This window comes from Lepisma saccharinum, chromosome 21, assembly GCF_977018435.1.
Source record: "Lepisma saccharinum chromosome 21, izLepSacc3.1, whole genome shotgun sequence".
NCBI lineage: Eukaryota > Metazoa > Arthropoda > Insecta > Zygentoma > Lepismatidae > Lepisma > Lepisma saccharinum.
Genome location: NC_139249.1, coordinates 9,943,329 through 9,968,797, shown reverse-complemented (window position 1 = coordinate 9,968,797; position 25,469 = coordinate 9,943,329). Strand labels below are relative to the sequence as shown.

Below are 25,469 nucleotides of genomic sequence, written 5' to 3'. Positions count from 1 at the left end.
GCGGGGGTGCAGCAGGAGCCTTCACAAAAGGTTATTCCATTCAGGGTTGAAAGGCGAGGATCCTCTTGCGGGCACGACCTCAAGGGAGGACGTGAGAAAATGGCCGCCTGGAACATCGCATGACGAAATTCCACAGTGTTGCAAGCTCAATCTGGTTATTTTCCCCCAGCCTTATGAGTAGGTCCTAATTCTGTCTCACTTTCCCTATAAGTTCTAGAACGACCAAAAAAATTATCTAAGGCAGCAAAAAAATCCTAGATTTTTCTAGAAAGGGGCAAGGAAGGTATTTTTCAGGAGGGGGCGAGACATATTTTCCCCATAATAGCATTACCACCTTCAAAAAAAACCTCCATTAGTTATAAGTTATCATGTTCCTGCAATGCTCTTATAATAATTAATATAAATTCGTGTGACTGAAAAGAAGTTATATATATTAGGGGAGACGTGGCCTCTTGCCCCTCTTCCTGTGATCACATTCGTATGCTCTCGGTGTAAACGTAGATTTCAGAAAAACAATTATTAAACGTAATTTTCATAGGACATAAAATTCCCTATTGGGTTATTAGTACCATGCCTAAAATGTTTCAATAATGGACCAAATAACTTTTCAAATGCGAAAATGTGTTTTGTCAACAAGGAGTATAGTTTCTAAAGCTGACCTGCTGCGTGTTTCTTTTTCCTTTGTCAGTTATGACTGATCGTTGCCAATACAGATTATGTGTATCTTATTATTATTATTATTATTATTATTATTATTATTATTATTATTATTATAGAGCTATGTATGCATAGGTATGTCTGTTCAGATTACCCTATTTGTGCATAAAGTGGACTTCAAGCAACAATCAATCAATCGCACTACCTGTATATTAGTCTTGAAGATGTCCTCTTCAATTTTAGTAACTTTTGCAACAAACCTGCAACACTGACTTGAAACCGAACCTCCTTAAATTTGCCCAAGAATGTCGTCCATACAATAAGGTAGCTGTGAAAGGGGGGGGGAGTGCCAGGTGGATGGAGGGGAGGGGAAGGAAGGGAGGGACCTATTGTTACCGGCAGGGAGTAATTTCCACCCATCGTGTCTCCCAGGTGACTGACAAACTTGCCTGGCAACAATGGGACGAGGTACCGTAGACGTTCATGAATGGAGGCAAAGGAAGGTCAGTCAAATCCGTTTGTGGAAGACAATTTCTCACAAAGGATAATCTCTTGGACTCCCTTACAATCGCCCCGGATCCACCTGCTCATACGCGGTGCGCGCACATCCTGGGCTATAAAAGTTCGGCCTCTTATCTATCCATTGCGGCAGCCATTCGGCACGTTTGCAGTTTGAGATCGAGACGGGGGAATAGGGGTGGCTAAAATAACTGCGAAAAGGAATAACAGTGAGAGTTTGGGATGGTAACGAGATGAGACGAGACTTGACACGGTCTCGTCTCGCCTCGTGAAAGCGAATACCTGTCTCGTTCGGTCTTATCTCGATTTCTAAACGCTAGTTCAAGGCCCTGCCACTGGTGGCATGAGCGTCGGTGTTTCTAACCGGTTCGTGAAAGAAACTTTCCCCATTGGAAATTGGCATCGTTGCAGAAAAGCAGAAAAGTTGTTATTTTTATTATTAATAACATAAATAAGTTTACTTAGTTTATATTCGAAAAGAAGTTCGTTAGATCGAAAAACATGAGTGTAAAATAGAGGAACCAGGTTATGATTTTTTTCATATTATACTATTTAATGGTTCCACAGTTTTCAAAATTCCAAAAGTTAGAGTTTAATGTGAGAGGCTACACAATATAAAGCGCAGTGGTAGCGTCATCTTCTTGTAATCAGCGGTCCCGGGTTCGATATCCGGTGGAGGCACATAGTGGTTCGGATCTCACTTTAAACTGTAGGTCCAGTCCCGATTAGCCTTTTTGTGCATAAAGTGGACGTAAAGCAACATTTCAATTGAGCTAGGTGTGTGAAAGTTAACAAACAAAATAGTAAAACTATGTAGCTCATCTGGTAAAACGAATAGACCAAGGGAAGAATAACAATAATAATAAATACATTTTGGAATAAAATTGGTTTATTTTTATTTGCTGTATAATTATTATCATAACAATGATTGTTATTATTCCTATTATTAATGTTTTATAAATGGCCTGCGCCCCCCCCCTTACAAAAATTTCTGGCGACGCCCATGACAGGTGGCGCCAGCTGCTACTCTGTAAACTTGAACCGCTAAACAATCTGCATTCATGATACAAGAGCGTATAAGAAACTTCACTTTGTCTACATGCAATCTAATCTTTATTAAATTGTTTCTGCACAAACTTTTCGTGACTCAACTGAAGCTAGTTTTTTATACAATTTGCTCACAGTCGTTTTGAAATTAGTCAAACAGAACGAATTTCGACCTTTAACTGCAATAATGTGTGGTAAATCCATTGATGAATGCAGATGGAATGCTTGAATCGATAAAGCAAATATGGATGCACCACCTGGTGGCTTCAAGTTAAAGTATAGAATTGCGTGCCCGGAAGTAGTAAAAGCAAATGGTAATTGACTAATTGTGCAACTGTGCTGACGATATACAACAGCAGGTTCATTTTACTTTAATTTTGAAATATTGACCAGACGGTGCTTGTGAATACTAATTCGCAGGAGTCAACGTGAAAAGTACGATGAATCACATTAGTACTGATGTGTTGAATGTAATAATTGAGCAGCTGGATACACAACGAGGGGTTAGCGACATCCTTAGCAACTTGGAAATACATGCTAACAGCATCAAACCTGGCCTGCCTAACCTCTTCATGTATGCATATAATAGCTTAAATAAACAAATCTCAACCTGTCTAACCTATTTAAATGCTTATATCTGCTATTGTATGCCTACGTGAATAGGTTAGGTAGGTCAGGTTTCATGCTGTTAGCATAATACTTCCCAAGTTGCTGTTGCTAGCCTCTTGTGGATAACATTCTGTGTTTTTGAAGTCTGTCACTAGATGTCACTGAATTTTGTGACAAGTGAGAGACTCTCATTTACCTTTCGGAATGCAACAAATACTTACCAAAATCAGGAGTTATTGCAGAAAATATTGTAATTATAATTTAATCAAAATTTAATGCATTATCTTGCATTTGTGCGTCTTATTGCGTCATTAGTTCATACGACTAGTTCAATTTCCATGTATTTTTCTGTTAATCTTATTAACTTGATGCTAAAGATCTGAAAAATATTCTCTTAAACAGTAAGTTGAAAATGGGCAAGTTTTAAAACATTAGTTCCTGCATTCAAAACAGAAGACATTATTACAAAGTGAAGGAGGGATTTATTATGTTTTAAGAATTTATAATTACTTAGCTTTTTTTGGAAGTGAGTTTATAAAATATTTGACACTTCTTATAGGGTCGAGTACTATGATATAAATATTATATTTAAAAAACTTGAAGAATTTTTGTGCATTTTTAATATCTTATGCATTGAGGGTTTCGCTTGAAGCTAGATTTTCTCGCGTTATTTTAGGTATTTATTTTATTGTGTGTGCAGCGGGATGGGTGCCAGAGTTAGCTAGGTCTATATGACAGCGAAAACCACCAATACAAGGTGCAAAATCATCCGAAACTTGTGTGGGAAGGGGGAGATCTCAATACACACACACACACATTTATATATGTAATATATAAATAAGTAAATATTTAAATATGTATATAAAGGACTTAATTTGTTACTTTTATATATATCAGATATTTATAAAGCAGAAAAATAATTCCTTTATCAACTGATCAACGATGTCAATAAATTACAAAATAATTTAAATGATTTTATTACAAGTAAGCTATTATTAAGTTTTTGGTTTCTATTAATATAAATCAATTATATTTTTATTTGTCTTGCATTCCTGTTTTACTTCTATCTTAGCCATTAGCCAAAAGTGGCAGAAAAGCAAAGTAAAATATAGCAAATATATCATTCGAATTACTTTTATTATGAATATATGTTATTAAGATGTGTTAATAGACACTTGAGAGAGCGAGAGAGAGTGTGAAAACATGCAATACTCACACTCATGTTTTTGTTATTAGCATTAGTAAAGTATGTTTGAGGTCAAAACTAATTGTTTATCTTTGTTGTTACTTCAAAAACTCTCCCCCGGATATTTTTGGTGGGGGGAATGTTTAGGCCCCCTGTCCCCCACCAGGATATCGCACCCTGCACGAATACATTTGTGGAAAACAGTTTGAAGAATTATCTTTTCTCCACTCGCATATACTTGTGTTTTAGAAAGTATTGTTTTTGCCGGAAAATTAAGTGCATGTTTTTACATATTTTTAAGATGTATTTCTTCAATTGAAGTACATTTCTTCCTTTTTGTTCTAAAGATTATCATGGTACTAATTGGGATGGTACTTGTCTTGACAAACCGAGACTCTATCTGTTGATTCATAGATAGATAGAAAGGAAATAAGGATAATTAAATTCGGTGCCGGTTTTACAGATCTCGAATTTACGTTTCAGCCCAGACACATGAACCGAAGTTGTGGCGAAACGGTTAACACAGCCTGCTACGGTGTCAAGAGTCCCGGGTTCGAATCCAGACATGGGTGTCCATCAATTTCATTATGCCAACACTCATCCTTATCTTCGCGATTAGCCAAAAGTGGCAGAAAAGTGAAGTAAAATAAATCAAATCAATCGATCAGTCCAGACAGGACAATCTCAACATGCCTTCTCCCCATTGAAGTAAATCTATTATAATGAGAATTATTTTTGGTATTTGTTCTGCTCTCTTTTCATTCTTTTTGTCTGCTTTTTCCTCTGTTGATCGATTTTATATTTTCTCCCTCTTTCTTTCTATCTCTTTCTCAACTATTCTGCTTCTTTTTCATGACTTCTGTTCTCCCATTCTTAGGATTATATTTTCACCTGTTTCTCTCTCTCTCTCTCTCTCTCTCTCTCTGTTATCTCCTTGCCTTCCCATTTTTCTGTTCTGTTCTTCTTTACTTTTCTCTGTTTTTTTGTCACTTCTCTGTCACTTTTCTCTCTTCTGTTTCTCCTCCTTTTAACTCCAACTCCCCCCCCCCCCCGCCCTTGTAATTAATTACATACTCAGTTTGGGCAGGAAAAGTCCCGGATTGTTACTTTTTCCCATTTACAGCAAAACCATCTCCAAGCTTCATTCCTCCCAGAGAAAACAAAAATTAACAAAATACTTCTGTGTTTCGCTTTTCTCACAGAAACAGAGATAACTGCCTGTTCCCAGACCTCTACTCCCAACACCCTTCCTCACGCGGGCATAACTCGAGCAAAAAAAAGGAGGGAATTTCATAGAAAAAATACCCACAACCAAATCCTTCGCTGAGAGATCACTCGCCATCTTGATTGGTAAGGTAATTTGCACTTCCACCGAAGCTGTTTTCTCACAAAATAATCCGTCGCTATTTTACCCACTCCTTCTTCCGTTTGTGCCACTTTAGCACCCTCCTGTCCCCCAAATCTTCCCTCTTTATTTTGTGGAGGGTGAAAAAGAACATAAACATTGCATTCTGCTAAAATTGAGGTTTGCCTTTCCCAATGCGATGACGTTAATTGCCCTAACTTGTCATTCGGCAATCATCGAGTCTTTCCGCTTCTAACTCGCATCTCCCTCAATAGAGGGCACTGATGTTCATAGCGATGAAAATTGCGAAATTGTGAGTAACTGTGGGTATAATTTCCAGATAAAACGGCTAATTTTGTCCACGAATAATATTGTCAAAACTGTGGACTAGATTTAGTTGATTTACACTTTTAATGTAAATCCATATGCTAAACATTTAAAAATGTCACGTTATTTATTTTATTATTTACAGTTATTTCTAATATTATACAACGCCAGGTCAGATTTGCAAATTTGTTTTACTTAGTCCGGTATACTATTTATTAAAATGTATATTTATTACTTTTAAATGCAAGTTTGTATGATTAACAGTCCCATGACTTTTACTCTCTTGACAAAGACCTGACGTGTCAGTAAATTAACACTTTACCATCTCAAAATTCTCGAAGAATATAAATTACTAGTGTACGTTCTCTGAAGGGGAGGCGGTATACCTCTGTTTGGGATCCAATTTAGACATGTACAGCCTCATACTTCAGTTACTGATCGATTGATCTCTCACTGGCGTACTCAGAATTTTATTTCGGGGGGAAGGCTGGAATTGTATATATCCACTTTGAGGCGATATCCACACCAATGCCTGAAAATTGTAATAATTGAAAGTTGTACAAAACACTGACTAATATTAATGTGTAAGTAACTATTTCCAATGATGTGCAACAATTTATTAGAGTTTTGCTTTAAAACATGCAAGAATTAGGGATTAGAATATTTGAATAAACCTTACGTAATCACAAAATACAGTTTTTCTATTAATATTGGTGCAAAATTAACGGAAACTTGGAATTTTGCACAACTTCCAGGATATTTAGAAATGTATCGGCCGGTATCGGTAAATAATATCCCACCGATACTTTCCGATACCACCGATTAAAAGTTGTTTAAGGACAAAAATGATAATCGAGAATTGATTTAAGGGGGTTTCGGTTACCAGTTTGGTTCTTCCCGAGTTCCTTGATGCTTTCAGTTGAAAATTTATAAATTTTATCAAAATTTCGGGAGGGGCTGAAGCCCCATCAGCTCCCCCTTACGTACGCCAGTGATTTGTTTGCTTTATTTTACTTCGCTTTTCTGCCACTTTTGACAAATCTCGAATATGAAGATGAGTGATGATACTAATGGACATACTGAGAGAACTAAATGCATCATTTCGATTGATGCACCAGAATGCATCGATTGATGTACTAAAGTGTGTTTTGTGGCTTCTTCAAAGAATCAGATTCACATTTGATGCATTTGGGTGCATTTTTGTATGTCCTGAAAGAAACACCAAAGTGCATCATTTGATTCAAGTGAGGATTTATTATAGTCGAGATGCCCTTCAATGCGTTTTGATGCATTTTGATGCACCTTCCTGCATTTTTTCGATGATGCACTTAAACGTTTCGTCTGAGCTACATAAACTCTGTAGCTCAGACCATACGTTTAAGTGCATCATCCAAAAAGATGCAGGAAGGTGCATCAAGGAACATCAACTTTCACGACATACAAAAATGCACCCAAATGCATCAAATGTGAATCTGATTCTTTGAAGAAGCCATAGAACAGACTTTAGTGCATGAATCGATGCATTCTGGTGCATCAATCGATATGATGCATTTAGATTTGTGTGTCCACTCACAAAACACCCCATTCCCAGACCGAGATTTGAACCCCAGACCATTTGCGTTCTGATAACAACTCCGCCACGTAGTTTAGATTTTGAGCCCCTCCCACCTTCGAAAATTTTCTGCGGACGCCATATCCATCACCGTTTACTATTATGTTATTTTCATTCCTGAAAGCAACACAAGATGTAGATAAAAATAGAATTAAAATAGTGATGGACAATTTGCCATTGAATGTCAAAAAATGCCTCTTATAGGTGGGTCTGTCTCTTACCTCCAATAACTCTTGATTGCTTTCCATTATACTTTTTTCTGATATCCGCTTAAATCTCTGGCGATAATAGCCAGGCAGACATAGGTCTTACTTGGGGGAGGGGGGCCGACCATAGGGTGAGTGGGTGGGGGCAGAAGATAACTTGTCGAGTGTCGGAGCAACGTGGGGGGGGGGGCAGATGGAGAAACGGTAGCTGGAAACGTCCCGCGTGTATTTTAAAGCATCTGTCATGAAGACAAATTGTTCTTGAATGACTGTAAAATGCGCCAGTCCCCTCCCCTCACCCCCCTTCGTAGACTACGGAGTCTGAATCTTTAATACGTTCTACACCCACACTTTTCTCTCTGCACCGTCTTCGCTCTTCCCTCCCATGTTTCTTTCTTGTCTTCATTCTCACTCATAGCAGGTCCTTAGTTATTCTTCGTCATTTATTTTCTTGTATTCACCCTGGCGAGAGCGTACGAATCGAAAATTGTGATACCACCCCTCCTTTTCCAACTCAGGAAAAGCAGCCGAGTTCGTTTGTCATAATACGGGGTATTAAAAGAGAACATGTCAAGTATTTCAACATCATTTGTACGGTTACGGGTGAAAAGCTTATGGATAGCATGAATGCATGATAGAATTTGTTTATTTTTTAAAGATGTTCATCAGTAGTGCACATTTGGAAGGCTATTTATTCCTCTTTCCACTCCTCTGCGCACCAATCGAAGAGAATGCGCCTAAAATGTACCTAATTCCGTCTTCTGCGCATGTACAGGAGGCTACAGCGCATCATTCCGCGCACCCATGGAGTGACGTTGCAGAAAAGGTTCCGCCCACTAATCGGTCTTCGTTCTGCGCCTGCGCAGGAGGCTACTTTGCATGTCACGTAAACATTTGATCTCGCGCAGTCCTCTCAAAGATGATTCACAGAAGCGAAGCGAAGGGCCACCAGTGAAGAAATAATAAAATATCAAAAAGTGGTTCTCTAGAAATGTTTCCAACATTTCTTTTGATTATTTCCTTCAAAACCATCGTTAATGTTATAACCAGCGAAAAAACGTATATGTAAATACATATTTATGTACGAACCTGAAAGCAGTTATATTTTGTATTATCTTTCCGCATCATAGCATATAGACTCGTAAAATTCAGTTTTTATTTTCTATATTTGTACATATATTAGGTTTTGGCCCATATTTTGCATATCTTAGTTATTTTTACATATTATTTTCATATTTCAGAACATTTCTCAACATATAGCTACTCCATATTTGCGCAGTAACTAGGCTACATGTCCCCGTGTGACCGAAAGAGTTGAGTGGTTTTCTTGCAAATAACTGACAATACAGAAGCGAATTTAAACAAATGAAAGTTTACGACATTTTTATGCTCTCAAATTGCGTTAATTACAAGTTTTCATTAATTCATCCTCATCATCGCGATCATTCCAAGAAGTAGTAGAAATGCGGTGTAGAGTAACCAAAATAGATGAGATTTAAAAAAAAAAGATTGGATTGCCTTCATTTGTATGTTAATTATATCCTATGAAAACGTGAAGTGTAAATTTTCTACTTTTATTTCTAGGAGAGATCGCGCCAATGTCTGGAAGTTGAGATGGTTGTTCCACTATGTTATACGCTGGCCCTGAGGGCCAATTCCCTGTTGGCTTGAGAACAAATAAGGTAAGACATTCCCTGTACGTGTCTATCTTGTGATTGAACGGTGTATAGTGTAGCTGGTTTATTGAACGTGGTTTAGTTCAGGATTGGGCAACTCGTTTGCACTTGTATGAGCTGACGAGCGCTATGTAGCCTCCACCCTTTTGCCAGTGGCGGTACCAAACTTTCTTCCGGGGGGCAGTGGATGGCTGTCGAAGATCTCGGTGGGCCATATCTTCATCTACAAACGTATTGTATTATTACATTGTTATTACATCACCAAAAACAATAATTGGAAATTTAAGTATTGGAGTGAAAACAAATTATATAAATTCCAATGTTACAATGCAAACTTGTTAGATTGTAGGTTTAGACCTCCATGATCCAGGGTTTAGTAGAGCAAGCTCCGAAACCAGAGATCCTGGGTTCGAACCTTCTAAAGTTTCATCATTAGCTACATACTTTTATTTTTATCACGAAATAAGCCTATTGCATTTTCACAGGGTGGGCCATAACCCCTCTTTGCGACACCACTGAGGCAAGTCCTTGTCAACTGTTGCAATGGCAACATAGACTAGGATCGGTACTGTAGCAACTATAGCAAGCACCAGCGTGTGCAGGACTTATTTTGGTGGGGACTGGAATTGTAAAGCTGGATATTAAATAGAAGAACGAGATGCGCAAAAATTATTGACACAGAGTCTGTGTTGCTGGCTTCAAAATCAAAATTTTCAAATGAAGCCAGTAAAGAGCATAAAGTTAATTTGAAAATGCTATGTGAGTCCTCAGTTTTATCCACTAATAGTATTTGGCGCTGCAGTCGAAGTGCAATTCGAGACTTTCACTTCCAGTTCACAACTTCAAGACCGCACTGCAAGATCATATTCGGAGGATGCTGGCTTCAAGTAAGCTCTTGCACCTTTTTTTCTGAAATTTTCTGCAGGAGCTATAGTCCTATCAGCTCCCCTATGCGTACGCCAGTGACAGCGAGCGTTGCTAGAATCACTATGGTACCTGACAATCAAGTTCTTTAATCACAATATTCCAAAACTGTTATTTTTTTGTTACCACAGCAAACGTCAATGTTGCCAAATAGAAGACATAAGTTTTATACAACTTATTATAGACCGAAAAAGAAATGTTATTGAAAATTGTATTGTTCATTACGAAATAAACACATTTGAAGCTTGAAACAGATATGAATGATATATTTTAAATTTCCAGTGGGGTCCAATGAGCATTACCAAGCAAATTGTCCATCACCACGTTTACTCCCTTTGTTTTATGCAATGAGAGCTTCAAGAACTGACACAAAACACCAAACAATCTGCTTACAACCTCTGAACCAGTATACGTAAAAATACGTAGGGAACGCCAGGGAACGCCGCCTTAAAGTAGCACTGACCGTGCGGGCGGAGGGGTTTGCGTGCTTTGTTGATGCTGAGAGCTATGCCAGCGGTAGATTTTCTACCAGCAGGGTCACCCATGCTGGACAGGTCTCAGAAGAGAAGCCAGACTAAGGCGTTCTGCAACGCCCCATCTTACCTAGTATATCCTATCCTAATATTCCTACCCAGTCCCAAACAAACAAATGCGAACATCTGCATCTGTGTCCCACATTGTGGAGTGGCAAGTGCCAAGGCCTAAAGATGGCAGCCCCATCATGGCACTCGGGGTCAGAGGGCCAATAACCCACTACCCTTAAAATATATTATTAAAGAAACCAAACGAGGAAATAGCCGGACGGACAAACTGTTGGCGACCTTTGGACTTAAAAAGAAAACTCTAGTGGGGTTTTGGAATGTTAGAACATTATATGAGGCAGGAAAATTGCAACAAGTAGAAGCAGAAATGGAGAAATATAAGTTGGACATCCTGGGAATGAGCGAAGTGCGTTGGAATGAATTTGGAGAGATGAAAACATCTAGTGGTATGACATTCCTCTATTCAGGTAGACCAAATGAAGATGATGAACATCGTAATGGAGTAGGCATACTCATAAACAAGAAGACTGCTCGAAGTATATTGGACTGGAAGCCTGTATCTGAACGAATAATTATGGTCAGATTACAGGCAAAGGTTAGAAATGTGAGCATCATACAATGCTATGCACCTACAAACCAAGCAGAAATAGAAGAAAAACAAGAGTTCTACAAAGAATTACAAGACACTATAAATAAGGTTAAGAAGAAAGATGTTATTATTGTAATGGGCGATTTAAATGCTAAAATTGGCTCGGAAAATGTTGGACTGGAGCAAGTGATTGGCAAGCATGGTCTAGGTGATAGAAATGAAAATGGGGAAATGTTTGTAGATTGGTGTGCCTCAAATGAAATGACTATTGCAGGTACACTATTTGCACATTAAAATATACATAAGATCTCTTGGGTATCCCCAGATCATAGAACTCAAAATCAGATTGATCATATAGCTATAAGTAGGAAATGGAGAACATCTTTATTAGATGTGAGAAGTAAACGTGGAGCAGACATTAGCAGTGATCATCATCTTATGGTAGCCAGTTTTAGAGTAAAAATTATGGCCGCAAAGGAGAAATTTAATAAACAAAGCACAAAGTTTGACATTGGAAAACTACAGAATAATAGTGTAAAACAGGACTTCAAGTTGCAACTTCAAAACAAATATCAAGAACTAGGGGAGCTGGATGGTGATGAGGTGGAACAACACTGGGAAAAGGTGAAAAATACATTTACAACGGTATCAAAAGAAGTTTTGGGATATAAAAACCCTAAGAAAAAGAACTGGATGTTAGAGGGAACTTGGAGGAAAATAGAAGAAAGGAAACACATTAAGCAGAAGATTAATATGTGTAAAACTAGGAAAAAGAAAGCAGAATTACAAGAAGAATATAGGAAAAAAGATCATCAAGTGAAATATAGTGCGCGAGCTGACCGTAGAAAATGGACCAGTGAGTTAGCCGGGAAGGCAGAAAAAGCAGTAAATGAGGGAAATATGAAGGAAGTATACCAAATTAAAAAGATCTTGTCTCAAAAGAAAACCATACGGAATCGCCCAGTGAGAAATAGAGATGGAGTACTCCTTACGAATAAGGAAAATCAGCTCAATAGATGGAAAGAACATTTTTCAGAAGTATTAAACCAAACCATAGAAGGGACAGAAGATTTGCTTGAAATACCGGAAGAAATGCCAGCATATGAAATAGAAGATGAAATAACTACTAAAGAACCAACAAAAGAAGAAATTAAAAAAGCATTGAGAGAACAAAAGAGTGGTAAAGCACCTGGAATTGATAACATTCCACCAGAAATTCTTAAGGAAGACATGGAGATGACAATAGAAATATTACAACCACTTTTTGCAAAAATATGGAAAACAAAATCAATACCAGAAGATTGGAAAAGAGGTTTACTAGTAAAAATACCTAAGAAGGGAGATATCACTAACTGCAATAACTGGAGAGGCATAACACTACTTTCAGTTCCTAGTAAAATTCTAAGTAGAATTATTTTAAACCGAATTAAAGGATGTGTTGAGAAAAAGATCCGGAGAGAACAAGCAGGCTTTCGAAGCAACCGTACCTGTATAGATCAGATAAATACACTGCGTATTATTATAGAACAGAGTATGGAATACTTCTCTAATATGTACCTTATACTGTATTTGTGGACTTCCAAAAAGCATTTGACTCTGTAAATAGAATGAAAATGTGGACAATTGTAAAAGAATATGGCATTCCAGCACACATGATTGATCTTATTAAAAACTCCTATGATGGTTCCACATGTCAAGTTGTGCATGAGGGAATACTTACGGATCCAATACCAGTTATTTCAGGAGTAAGGCAAGGATGTATTTTGTCACCAACAATATTTCTGATGGTAATTGATAAAGTAATGAAGAGGGTAACGGAAGGAAAAAGGAGAGGTATAAATTGGAGTCTCACCCAACAGCTAGAAGACTTGTGTTTTGCAGATGTTTGTCTGCTGTCTCACACATACCGTAATATGGAAAATAAATTAGGAGATTTGGATAAGGAAGGGAAAAGAGTTGGTTTAAAGATAAATAGTACAAAGACGAAATCATTAAGAACAAATGTAAAAAAGATGGAAAATTTCCACTTGAATGAGGAAAATATTGAAGAGGTTAAGGAGTTTACATATCTGGGGATTTTGGTGACAAATACAGGGGGAACAGAAGATGATCTTAGATCAAGAATTAGGAAAGCAAATGTGGCATTTATTCAGCTATATAAAGTTTGGAAAGCCAGAGAAATTTCAATACGAACTAAGCTGCGAATTTTTAGAACTAATGTTAAGTCAGTTCTCCTTTATGGATGTGAAACTTGGAAAGTAACGAAGAAAATTACTAAAGACCTACAGACATTCATAAACAGATGCCTAAGGATACTTCAGGGAATATATTGGCCAGATATTATCTCAAATGAAGATCTATGGAGACGTACGCAAGAGGAACCGGTGGCAATACAGATCAAAAGAAGAAAATGGAAGTGGATTGGCCACACATTGAGGAAAGATCCATCGGCAATAGAGAGACAAGCATTGAGCTGGAATCCACAAGGACAACGTAGGAGAGGAAGGCCAAGAATGAGTTGGAGAAGGACAATAGAGCAAGAAATATGGGAAGCAGGAAAGACCTGGAACGAGATAAGGAAGATGGCTGGAAACAGAGTCCGTTGGCGATGCTTCGTTGAGGCCCTATGCTCCGTAGCGGAGTAACAGGAAATAAGTCAAGTAAGTCACTTCCAGTTTACAACTTCAAGACCGCACTGCAAGATCATATTCGGAGGATGCTGGCTTCAAGTAAGCTCTTGCACCTTTTTTTCTGAAATTTTCTGCAGGAGCTATAGTCCTATCAGCTCCCCTATGCGTACGCCAGTGACAGCGAGCGTTGCTAGAATCACTATGGTACCTGACAATCAAGTTCTTTAATCACAATATTCCAAAACTGTTATTTTTTTGTTACCACAGCAAACGTCAATGTTGCCAAATAGAAGACATAAGTTTTATACAACTTATTATAGACCGAAAAAGAAATGTTATTGAAAATTGTATTGTTCATTACGAAATAAACACATTTGAAGCTTGAAACAGATATGAATGATATATTTTAAATTTCCAGTGGGGTCCAATGAGCATTACCAAGCAAATTGTCCATCACCACGTTTACTCCCTTTGTTTTATGCAATGAGAGCTTCAAGAACTGACACAAAACACCCAACAATCTGTTTACAACCTCTGAACCAGTATACGTAAAAATACGTAGGTAAAAAACCAACAAAAATAGTCATGGACAATTTGACGAGCAATACTTATGAATCCCACTGTACAAGGAAAGATAGAAAATTTAATTTGTGCTGTAACAAAGAGCAGTCACAATAACGACTTAATGTACGTGTAAAATGGAAGTACGTAATAACATTATTCATACAGTAAGAAGGAAGACGTTTGTGTTGCAGCTCCCTCAGAAAACCTTGACAAGCAGCGTTATCAAAACAACGCTCTTTCTTCCAAGTAGGCGGTGCAGTAAACGAAAGTGAAGTTCAATTGTTAACTTCCAACTTAACCGGTGCCTGCCTCGGTCCAGCTTTTCTTTCTCCATCTTGCTTTCTTGTTATTTTACCTCGGACCTCTTTTCTTCCTCGCAGGAAGACAGGATGAAACGTGTGTGAGGTCTCGAAATTACCGTATCACAAATATTATCTTGCATCAACAGAGTCAAATAGGCTTACATGGGACAGAAGTTAGCAGAGTTGCCAGCACTTGACTTGGAAAATAACCATAGCACTGTCGGTTTCCCCTGCAGTTTTGGGGAATTTTCTTTTAGTGATATCATTCCACTTAGATCCTGTAGGTTAAATTCTCATATATGATTTATTCATCCGTTATTTTATTTTGGATATAAAAGCTCTTAGACAGTTTTTGTTAATTGATTTTTCATTTCTTCCGTGTGTTAATACACACTATTGTCCATTACTGTTGTACGGATAACGAAGTTAGTAATAATGTGTGTTTTATACAGGTAGATTTAATTGTATCATCTGCAAATATGTTGTATAAAGAAACAAACTGCCGGAGTACTAAGTGAGGTGATTGTACAGTGGGATCCATGAGTATTACCGTGCAAATTGTCCATCACCATGTTCGTGCATTTTGCTTCACCCAATAAGAGCTTCAAGAATTAGAAGAAAACTCAAAACAAGCTGTTGACAACTTCTTCGCCAGCATACATAAAAATCCATCGCTAGCTTAAAAACACACAGGATGTAAGAGAAAAGTTATGAAAATATTTATCAACAATTTGCACGGTAATACTCATGGATCCCACTATACAATAAACCGGAAAGTTTAAGACTGTTGCCCTCTTGTCTTATGACGTATGCATCCGCTAAGAAGAGATCTTAAACTGCTTATTATTATTTTGACACGTTTATATCCCAAACCCCTGGACCTAGAAAACGTTAAGATACTTATATCCAAAAGTCCTTAACAGATGCCGCTGTGTAGATTATACATCTCAATGGAAGAAGCTTTGAACGGGTCCCTAGTTTCCTTATTGAGGTTTAGTATATAAATGCCCCTATCTATCACTTAATTAACGCAATTATATTCGTTCTACTATTGACAAGTTTAGTATCACGTAGCTGAAATGAACCATCAATTTTCCATATCTTCTTTTTCATTCGATTAGCACTTATAATTGGAATATAAGATTGCCATACGTTTTCGCTGACGTGTTGAATTCCATACACACTTTATTAAATGGATGAGGATAATTTTCACAAGATTTAAGGAGAAATTGTATTGTAAAAGGAACATTGACATACAATTCAGTTATGTTAAAGCACATTTACAACACATAAGTTTCAACAGATTCATGGGATACGGATTTATTACCACAAGTGAAAATCAAACTCGTGAATCAATGGAAAAATGGAGCAAGGAACAATTTATGGTTGTGGGTGATACATATAAAGTTCAAATCACAAACCCTGACACCTTCTGTAAACAAAACCACCTGTATGCAGAAAGCATTGCAAACTCATAGAAGTAAAATAATCCACACGAAAATCCAGCTTTGTTACAGGATTCATTACGTAAGGTAAAACAACAGCCAATTTGTAGTATGGGATACGCTGTCACAAAAGACCCAATGCTCTCTCTTTTCTTACTTATTGCTTCACCTTTATGGTTAACTCTTTGCACCAGTAATCATTTCCCATAAATTTGGCTTCTTTCTTGCATGCGAATTGAATATATTTTACTTGCATTTTTTAGACAAAATGATATAACATGGTAATGTATATTTCTAAGGATGATATAGATAGGAGTGTATTTGAAATTTGTTTGTAGATTTTATTGTATCTTATGTAAATAAAATATATAATGGGCATAAACAGCCATATGCATTGCTGTAAGTCCAATAAATATATTGATGATGATCAAAACAAAACAAAAAGTTCGTAAATTTATTGCGGTTGGAAACTTTGACAAGCATCCTAATAACGATTTTTGTTCTGCCAAATATAAGGTGGCCGCGGTGGCTCAGTCGGTAACGCGTCTGACTACCATGCTCAAGGTCCCGGGTTCGATCCCCGGCCGGTTCAAATCCGGGAACTTTTCTAACGGTGGAAGCGGCCCCGGCGCCTACCCAGCGTCGAATAACATGGGTACCTGGGGGAAACCCTGGGGGGTAAAGGCGGTCAGGGGCGTGATGCTGATCACATCACCCCCACTCACGACCGGATCAAGAAAGTGTGGGGCGTTACCCCCACACCCCCTATACGCCTTCATGGCGTGGTGCTATGCACAGGGGAACACTTTACCTTTTACTTTTGTTCTGCCAAATATAGTGCAGTTCGTAAAATAACTTGTTGACATGGCAAGGCAAGGTAAGTGTGAACATTTTGTAGTAATATGCATTGTAACTTTCAATGAGCTTAGAGATTTGTGTACATAATGATATTTTATAACATTGGTTATTTTCTAAATATAATCATGTGAACAGCAAGAAAGTAGTGCAACTTAGTAATATTGCCTGACTTATCCTTAGAAAAATAACATGCCGTGTTATATGCGTGCGGGAAAGTCTCAGTATTCTCCGAGCTTGTTTTCAAAACACCAGCAAGGACAGCCTTTGAAAAGGGGTGAGAAACAGATTCTACTCAATATTTATGTAACGTTCTGTCAGTGGTATCCTGAGAAACCAGTAAATGAAGTGGTTAAGTTCGTATCTCAGTGCAGTGGTGTGTCAGTGTCTGCAGTTTTAAGGGTTATGAAAGAGAGAATGACCTGGAGAGTAACAATGTATACGGCTGCATATTCGTCTGATGTTTTGAGAGCGGGTTCTCACATTCGGAGGCTCTTATATAAAATGAATAGGTGCAGCAAACTATGAGAGTAACAGCAGATGATTGCGGTCATGAATCAGCTGACGCGGAGTGATACATCGAATCGGTGAGACCGTTTGTTTACAGAAGGTCTCAAGGTTGGTGATTTACACTTTAGATGTATAGCAGATTTTACAACTAAAGACCCATGGTTTTATTTCTACACTTCCGGTCATAGTATTCAGCAATAGATTAAGGACGGAACACGTGCGTACACCAGCACATTTAGATAAAATACATATTACAACTCATCAAAATTGCATATGTGGTAATGAAAATCCTAATACGTAACATTTATTCTTAGAATGTCCAATTTTCTCACATCAACGAATCATACTCTATTAAAGGTATGCAACGTTTGAAAATTCCATTTCCCATACCACTCTCTTCCCTTCCAGCAGAATTATATCCTCCACTAATATGGCTTCTGTACGGATATGCACGAAAATGTAGGCTTGAAATATAAAATGATTTTATAAAGTAACAGCGCAAGGATAGAAGTGATTTATTCATATAATCGTTTATGTTTGTGATACTGGTGAACTTGAGTGTCTATCTACCAACATCAGAAGAACACAATAACAGAAACGCTGACCAAAGTTAACAGGATATTGTCGACAGGGTCATGTAAAAGAAGAAGAATCTACCATTGACATGATGAAACAATAGTTTGTGTGGTTTGAATTGAGTAACGAATGTAAATGATTCACGAACTGTTACAAGTTCATGTCGACATCAAACCAATTAACATTTTTGTTACTTGTTTGGCAAGACCTCTCTTATTTGCTTCTGATATCCAATTGTTGATTTCGGATCAAATATAATATTACCTATTGTGATTACTCTGATCTGTTAATACCTGCCATTAAAAACTTGAAGTGTCGACCCAGAGAAATGTCATGAACGTTTCAGAATTTGAGCAACATATAGCCATACTCCGTGAAGGAGTAAGCAAAACACGCTATGAAGCTAGAGGTCTCAGGTTCGAACACTGGTTAAAGGAAATTCCCATTTTATATTTCATCAGTTCATCATTCATATCTTCAGCGTCGCTATTAACCCGAGGAGTAATAAAATACATAAATTAATGGAAATAGCGAGAAGGGAAGCAATATATACTGTTTAATGCATATGGAGTGCACTTTAAAGTCGAGTAAATACGGCAATTAATGATTAACAATAACTCTCCACAGAAAAAGTAATAATAAATGATAGGTTAGTGCTTACTAAAACTTAGTATTTTATTTGATGAACAATCACCGTGGGAGTATCCCGATAATCTAATTTCTGTCTGTCAATTTATAATCAAGAAATTCATAGTTCAATTGTAAGTGGGACAATACATTTCTAGAATTGGAGCCCACGTAACAATTTAGATATCCTTAGTTCGTGACAAAATCTTTACGCAGTAGCGGCGATTGGGTGCCAAAACTGGGAAGGCAAGGACAGTTTATTTTTATTGTTAACAAATTTAGCATTAAGAGCCCATAGTGCGGGGGCAAAAGAAGCAAAAAGTGGGGGATGCAATTTTGCTGGAAGCGACTATAATAATAATTTATCCACGTAAGTTTGTACTTGTTACTTGACTCAGTGTTGTATTAGGTTTTATGCTGTGCTCAGTACTTAAACTATTACTACTACTACCACTACTATTCTGGTGGGAAAGTGTAAGAGTTAGCAACACTGCTTCCAATCAAGCTTACATGACGTAATAAGAAGACATTTGTATGACGGGATAATAATGAAAGCCTTCCAAGAAGGATTCCTTTTGTAACTTGCAAAGCAACCTTTATACATTCATTCTTTTTTTTGTTGTTTCTTTGACTACACTTTCTTTCTCCCATCGTCAGGTGTCACAGAATAATAGATTATAATGAGCGCTTTACGGATGTTCATATTCAAAGCCTGTGTAGCGCTGCACCTGTTGCCGTACAAAATGGCTACCGGCCGGTCGGGATGACACATCTGTTTTACCAGCGTCAATGCCAGGGGTCGCCACCAGCGAAGATGTCTTTGGGAGAAAAGAGTCTGTAGACAAGTGGCAGCTACGTTCGCTGCTGGTGGACATATTGTGTAAGTCCCTGGTTAATGTGCAATTAAGAAACTACCCCTCCTCCGTCGTTGTTGGCGTCTTTTTTTCAGTTGGTGAAACATAACAGAGTCGAAGGCAGATTCAGACATAGACATGGCCGAATGAAGGAATTTTTCGAAAAGAAGTTTGGTTCAATTAAGGTGAGCAGATTTTTAAAACAACAACACGGAAAGGCAAAATGTACACATTTTAACATAGAAGCTGTTTCGTCATAAATATTTATGTTTGAAACAAAATAAATACTGCGTAAATAACTTACATAATATGGTGATATGCACTACACTCAAAGCAAGCAATCCTTTAGAATTAGAAGTCATTAACTGATATTTTGCTGATGAATGTATCTTCTTCAGCACATCCTTCTTATCAAATAACATTTTGTAAAAGTTTACACACGTGTGATTAAAGTTCACCTTATTCATCAATGTAGCTTTCAAAGTTTGTTCTGAAAGATCGTTCTTGTTACTTGTCCATAAACCATTCATATACGAAAACTCTCGTTTAGAAAATTGGAATATGGCATTAATTTTTCTTCTTCTTTTACATGACCCTGTCGACAATATCCTGTTAGCTTTGGTCAGCGTTTCTGTAATTGTGTTTTTTCTGATGTTGGTAGATAGACACTCAAGTTCACCAGTATCACAAACTTAAACGATTATATGAATAAATCACTTTTATCCTTGAGCTGTTACTTTAAAAAATCATTTTATATTTCAAGCCTACATTTTCGTACATATCCGTACAGAAGCCATATTAGTGGAGGATATAATTCTGATGAAAGGGAAGAGAGTGATAGAGGCTATGGGAAATGGAATTTTCAAACGTTGTATTCCTTTATAGTGTGTGATTCGTTGATGTGAGAAAATTGGACATTCTAAGAATAAATGTTACGCATCAGGATTTTCATTACCACATTTGCAAATTTGATGAGTCGAATTATGTATTTTTGCTAAATGTGCTGGTGTACGCACGTGTTCCGTCCTTATCCTATTGATGAATACTATGACCTGCCGTGGGAGTGTGTACAAATAGAACCATGGGTCTTTAGTTGTAAAATCTGTTATCCATCCATATGTGTTACCCACAACCATAAATTGTTCCTTGCACCATTCGTTCCATTGATACATGAGTTTGATTTTACTCGTGGTAATAAATCTGTATACCATAATCTGTTGAAACTTAAGTGTTGCAAGACTGGCTTGTTGAGTATATATGTCCACACATTTTTGACATTGAAATGTGAAATAATTTCTACCCAATAATGTCATAGTTCCTAGTAATAGTAGAGAAGGTGTCTTGTTGCAGTAATATTATGAGCATAAGTCAGTGTCACAAAAAAAAGGTCGTCCCGTTTTAAATTTTAAAAGATTGGGACAAACTCAAAAAAGGGACTGTCTGTTCATCTTAGATTCTATTTGAATTGGCGTTTTAAAATGAGGATGTAAACTCCCAGGAAGCTAATGATTTCGAAACGGATAATAGATCGCTCAAATATCAATTCACCTTCACTAAAACGCACGAAAAAAGCACTCACAACCCAAACCTCCTTGACCTAGAAACCTGAAGATTTAGGGGCGTCTTCCTGTTATAGAGCGTCCAGGAACAAGGAAACCCTTCGGCCAGAAGCCTTCGCGCATCTTCCCCTCCACCCCGTTCAGCTCGGATCACTGGAACCATGCTCCACTCTATCCCCCCACGAGCGAGTACTATGCACACGGTTCCGCGCAGGTTCTTTTGCACGTGGTCTCACCACCACAGACAAAGGTATTATGATCCAGAAGTGAAAGCGGGCGCCTCCAAGCGGAGGATATACGAACTTCTTGCAGGCGCTCTATTAAAAACGCACCAGTTTGCTTCCTGAGATCAATGTCTGCCTATTACCTTTGTCTGTGGTCTCACTATACGACTTGAGCACCAACTAAGAAGGGATTTGGGGTTTTGTTTATTTAGCGCGTGTTAAACCGGATCCTATTCACTGTTAAATCGGTTATTGTTAATCAGTCCGTGACAAGGGTAATATTAGTTTTATTGGTCACAGTTACAACAAGTGTCAATATATAACTTAGATAAAGATGAATAGCGCGTTGTTGTTCCCAGCTGAGATAAAAATAGTATTATTTACTATTGGTGGATGTCCCTAACTCACTTAAATGATAGGTAAGTGAATCCAAGCAGTGTAAATAAACTGAGTGTACGTACATAAAATTCAGAACGTCTAACCACGTATAAGAGAATATAATATCTGTGGTCTAACTGAGATAACAATGCAACCACAAATATTTTGATGATAGGTACATATCAGCCGTGGTTCTTACTGCGAAAAGTAACATGCCTGAATATGAGTCAAGAAAAATCAGGACATTTTCCACGTCTTTACAGCGGTTGGAAAAAGAATATCTGAAAATACTGTCCGAACTAAATCTGGACGTATATTAGTCTTTGTAAGAAGGTAATCAATATCATTGTTTTAACTTTTCGTTCAACGTCCAACCATTTTCGGATGCTTTACGTGCATGCAGTTCTTCCGACTTGGCTCGTTAACAGGCCATGTTCGGAAGCACAACACTCCACCTGCTCTTACATTTTCTGCCCTGGTGACCTTTGCATGGAACAGGAGTTGGCGTTAAACAGAATTATCCGTTCATTGAAAGGTGCAATGTGGGTTGCCTACCCTTCTGCATTACTTACTATCATCATGGAAGCTTTAAGCTCAGATGTATATAAGCAGATGTCTAACTTCCCACGGGAATCGCCATTCGCAAGAAGTTTTGTAATAATTCACTAAGAGGCGCTGAGAACACCACTCGCACTCTTGCTTCCACTACCCTTATCTGTGCTTTAAGCAAACCACAAAACATCACAACATCGTACCTTAGGAACAGAAAGGTCTATAAAACTGAAAAAGTGACAATGGACAATATAGTTTCTTGAGGAAAGTGAATAAGCATACAGATTACCGTGCTTGGAACATGAACAAAGACAATAAAACAAGTGCTCAGCACCTTTGGCTAGAAATCGCATATAGGCGGTGTGAGCCAATAAAAGAAGAAGAAGTAATGTCATAACTTTTGTTATACGTACACACTTAGAATCTAAGAGTATCCTGTGCATGTATCCCTAATTTTCATTCTTATCCAATATATATATAGCCCCAATCCCACCACTCACTGACATAAATGTTCTCCATGAAGGAAGCCCCGGAAGCGAAAAATGCCCGATTACGACCCCCCATGAAATTGTCCCAAAAGGCCGAGAAAATTAAAAAATCGCTCAATCGGCCCTTCCTTAAGGGTGAAAATGCCCTTTTTTCACGTCCTTAGCAACCGTTGCCACGAATGTTTTTGCAGCACACATTGTTTCCTTCAATTCTTAATTGTCTAGCTACATTATATTTCTCAAAGAGCATTAGCACACAGATGAATGAACTCGTGGTTTTGAAAAGGTGCCTTAAACAAGGGTGACATCTACATAATAAGGAGTTTCAGCCCAGATACAATTACGTATATATTGTTATACTCAATGTGTAAATATCTGCATCGTGCTTGTTTCAACTAAATGTTTAGGGGGTATAATGACATGCAATTCCTTAGAGCTTACCGTGCTTATTGTTCACCATGGAAACGGACGTTGCTAGGGAACTTAAAGAAAGTTTATTTTCACACCGAATGCTACTGTAAGGGAATTATGCTAGAGTTTTCGATTGATTGATTGATTGATTTGGTGTTTTAAGTCCACTTTGTGCACAGTATTAGAGTTTTCGAATTTTAAAATGTGAGCATCAGAATTCATTGCAGAGAAAAGTTAGAAATTTGCGAAGAATGAAGGAAAACATTTCTTTATTTCAATTATGTTTAAAAATGTAAAACTGACTACAGAAGTAAAATGTTACTTTTCCAATTTAGTGTCCTATTGAATTCGTTTACATAAAACATCTAACTAACTATCTTGAAACTGTTATTACTTACCCAGCTTATTATTAAGAAAACAAACAATAATATTTTGATTATTTGTACATATTACAGCTCATACACACATAAATTTCCGTTCAAAAATTTCCAAATAAGAGAACCACGTCGGCGAGCGCACGAGACGTGTCCAAAGGCTACGTCGAATGTGCGCGAGTCCAATATATATAAAGCCCCAATCCCACCACTGACTCACTGACTCACTGACATAAATGTTCTCCATGAAGGAAGCCCCGGAGGCGAAAAACGCCCGATTACGACCCCCCATGAAATCGTCCCAAAAGGCCGAGAAAATTCAAAAATCTCTCAATCGGCCCTTCCTTAAGGGTGAAAATGCCCTTTTCTCACGTTCCTAGCAACCGTTTCCAAGGCTTTTCTTTTTTGCTCACATTGTTTCCTTCAATTCTTAATTGTCGAGATACATTACATTTCTCACAGATCAATAGCACACAGATGAATGAACACCTGGTTCAAAAAGGTGCCTGAAACAAGGGTGACATCTACATGATAAGGAGTTTCAGCCCAGATACAATTACGTATATATTGTTATACTAAATGCGTAAATATCTACATCGTGCTTGTTTTAACTAAATGTTTAGGGGGTATAATGACATGCAATTCCTTAGAGCTTGCCGTGCCTGTTGTTGTCCATGGAAACGGACGTTGCTAGGAAACTTAAAGAAAGTTTATTTTCACCACGAAAACTACTGTAAGGGAATTATGCTAGACTTTTCGAATTTCAAAATATGAGCGTCAGAATTTATTACAGAGGAGAGGTATGAATTTGATGGGAAAAGACGGAAAACAATTATTTTTCAATTACGTTTACAAATGTGAAAATGACAAAAGACGTAAATATTGCTTTTTTCAATTTAGTGTCGCTATTGAATTTGTTTATACAATCAATCTAACTATCTTGAAACGGTTATTGCTTACTCACTTTATTATTAAGAAAATTGGCAATACTATTTTGAGTATTTGTACCATATTAGAGCCCGTACACATGTAAAGTTACGTTCGAAACTTTCCAAATAAGCGAAGCACGTCGGCGAGCGTACGAGACGTGGCCAAAGGCCACGTCGATAGTACGCGAGTCTTGATATAAGGATGAAAGCAGATTATATTATGTATAATAATATGTTTTACATAACAAATTCAGTTGCAGATCTATATTACTACACCTTATGAAGAAGAAACCGTGTACCTAGTTTCAAAATCAATTGATATTCTAACGGTTATTACAAGTCTTAAGTTTAAGATAAGTAAATTGAACAAGAGTAATTAAACATGAAAGTTATGGCATTACATGCAGCTAGTATAAAGACTGATTAACTTTGTAACTAGTTAAGTTAAAGAAATTTCTTTCCACACGTTGTATCTGTTAATTTGGATCTCACTCTACAAGAACGACAAACGCACGCTTCAAAGCTCATGAAACATGGCTGATATCAAAACATCTCAAGATTCTTTATCGCAGAAAAAGAAAATAAATATTTTACTACAACCAGTGGCGCGCACAAAGACTGTGATGGGGATTTTGTTCTTTTAATTGATTTCCAGGTATTGTTAATACGATTTTAAAAGACGTTTAGGGAAATTATCTATGCATATTTTGGCATATTAATGCCACATTTCACTATTTCCAGCCCACATAATGATAGATATAATTATCATGAATCGAGTATAGTTTGTGGGACTTCAGCATTGTACACTTTCTTATATACGTTTCTAGCCTTCTCAATGAAGGATCCTCTATCTTTAAAACTATTTTCTTCTTTAATATGCCACTATAATCCTTCACATGCTACATTCCTTCTCCCCATAGCTGTTTTTTTTCTTGCTGGTTACATCGTTCGC

The 25,469-nt window shown here is 37.5% G+C and overlaps 1 long non-coding RNA gene across 1 annotated transcript in view; it reads left to right on the top strand.

Annotated features, from left to right (window-relative positions):
• LOC146004387 (uncharacterized) overlaps positions 1-25,469 on the top strand; it is a 285,761-nt gene that overhangs the window by 163,549 nt on the left and 96,743 nt on the right. The window contains exon 2 of the long non-coding RNA XR_014443925.1: positions 9,093-9,190. This is a non-coding gene — a long non-coding RNA (uncharacterized LOC146004387). The remainder of the gene's footprint in view (positions 1-9,092; positions 9,191-25,469) is intronic.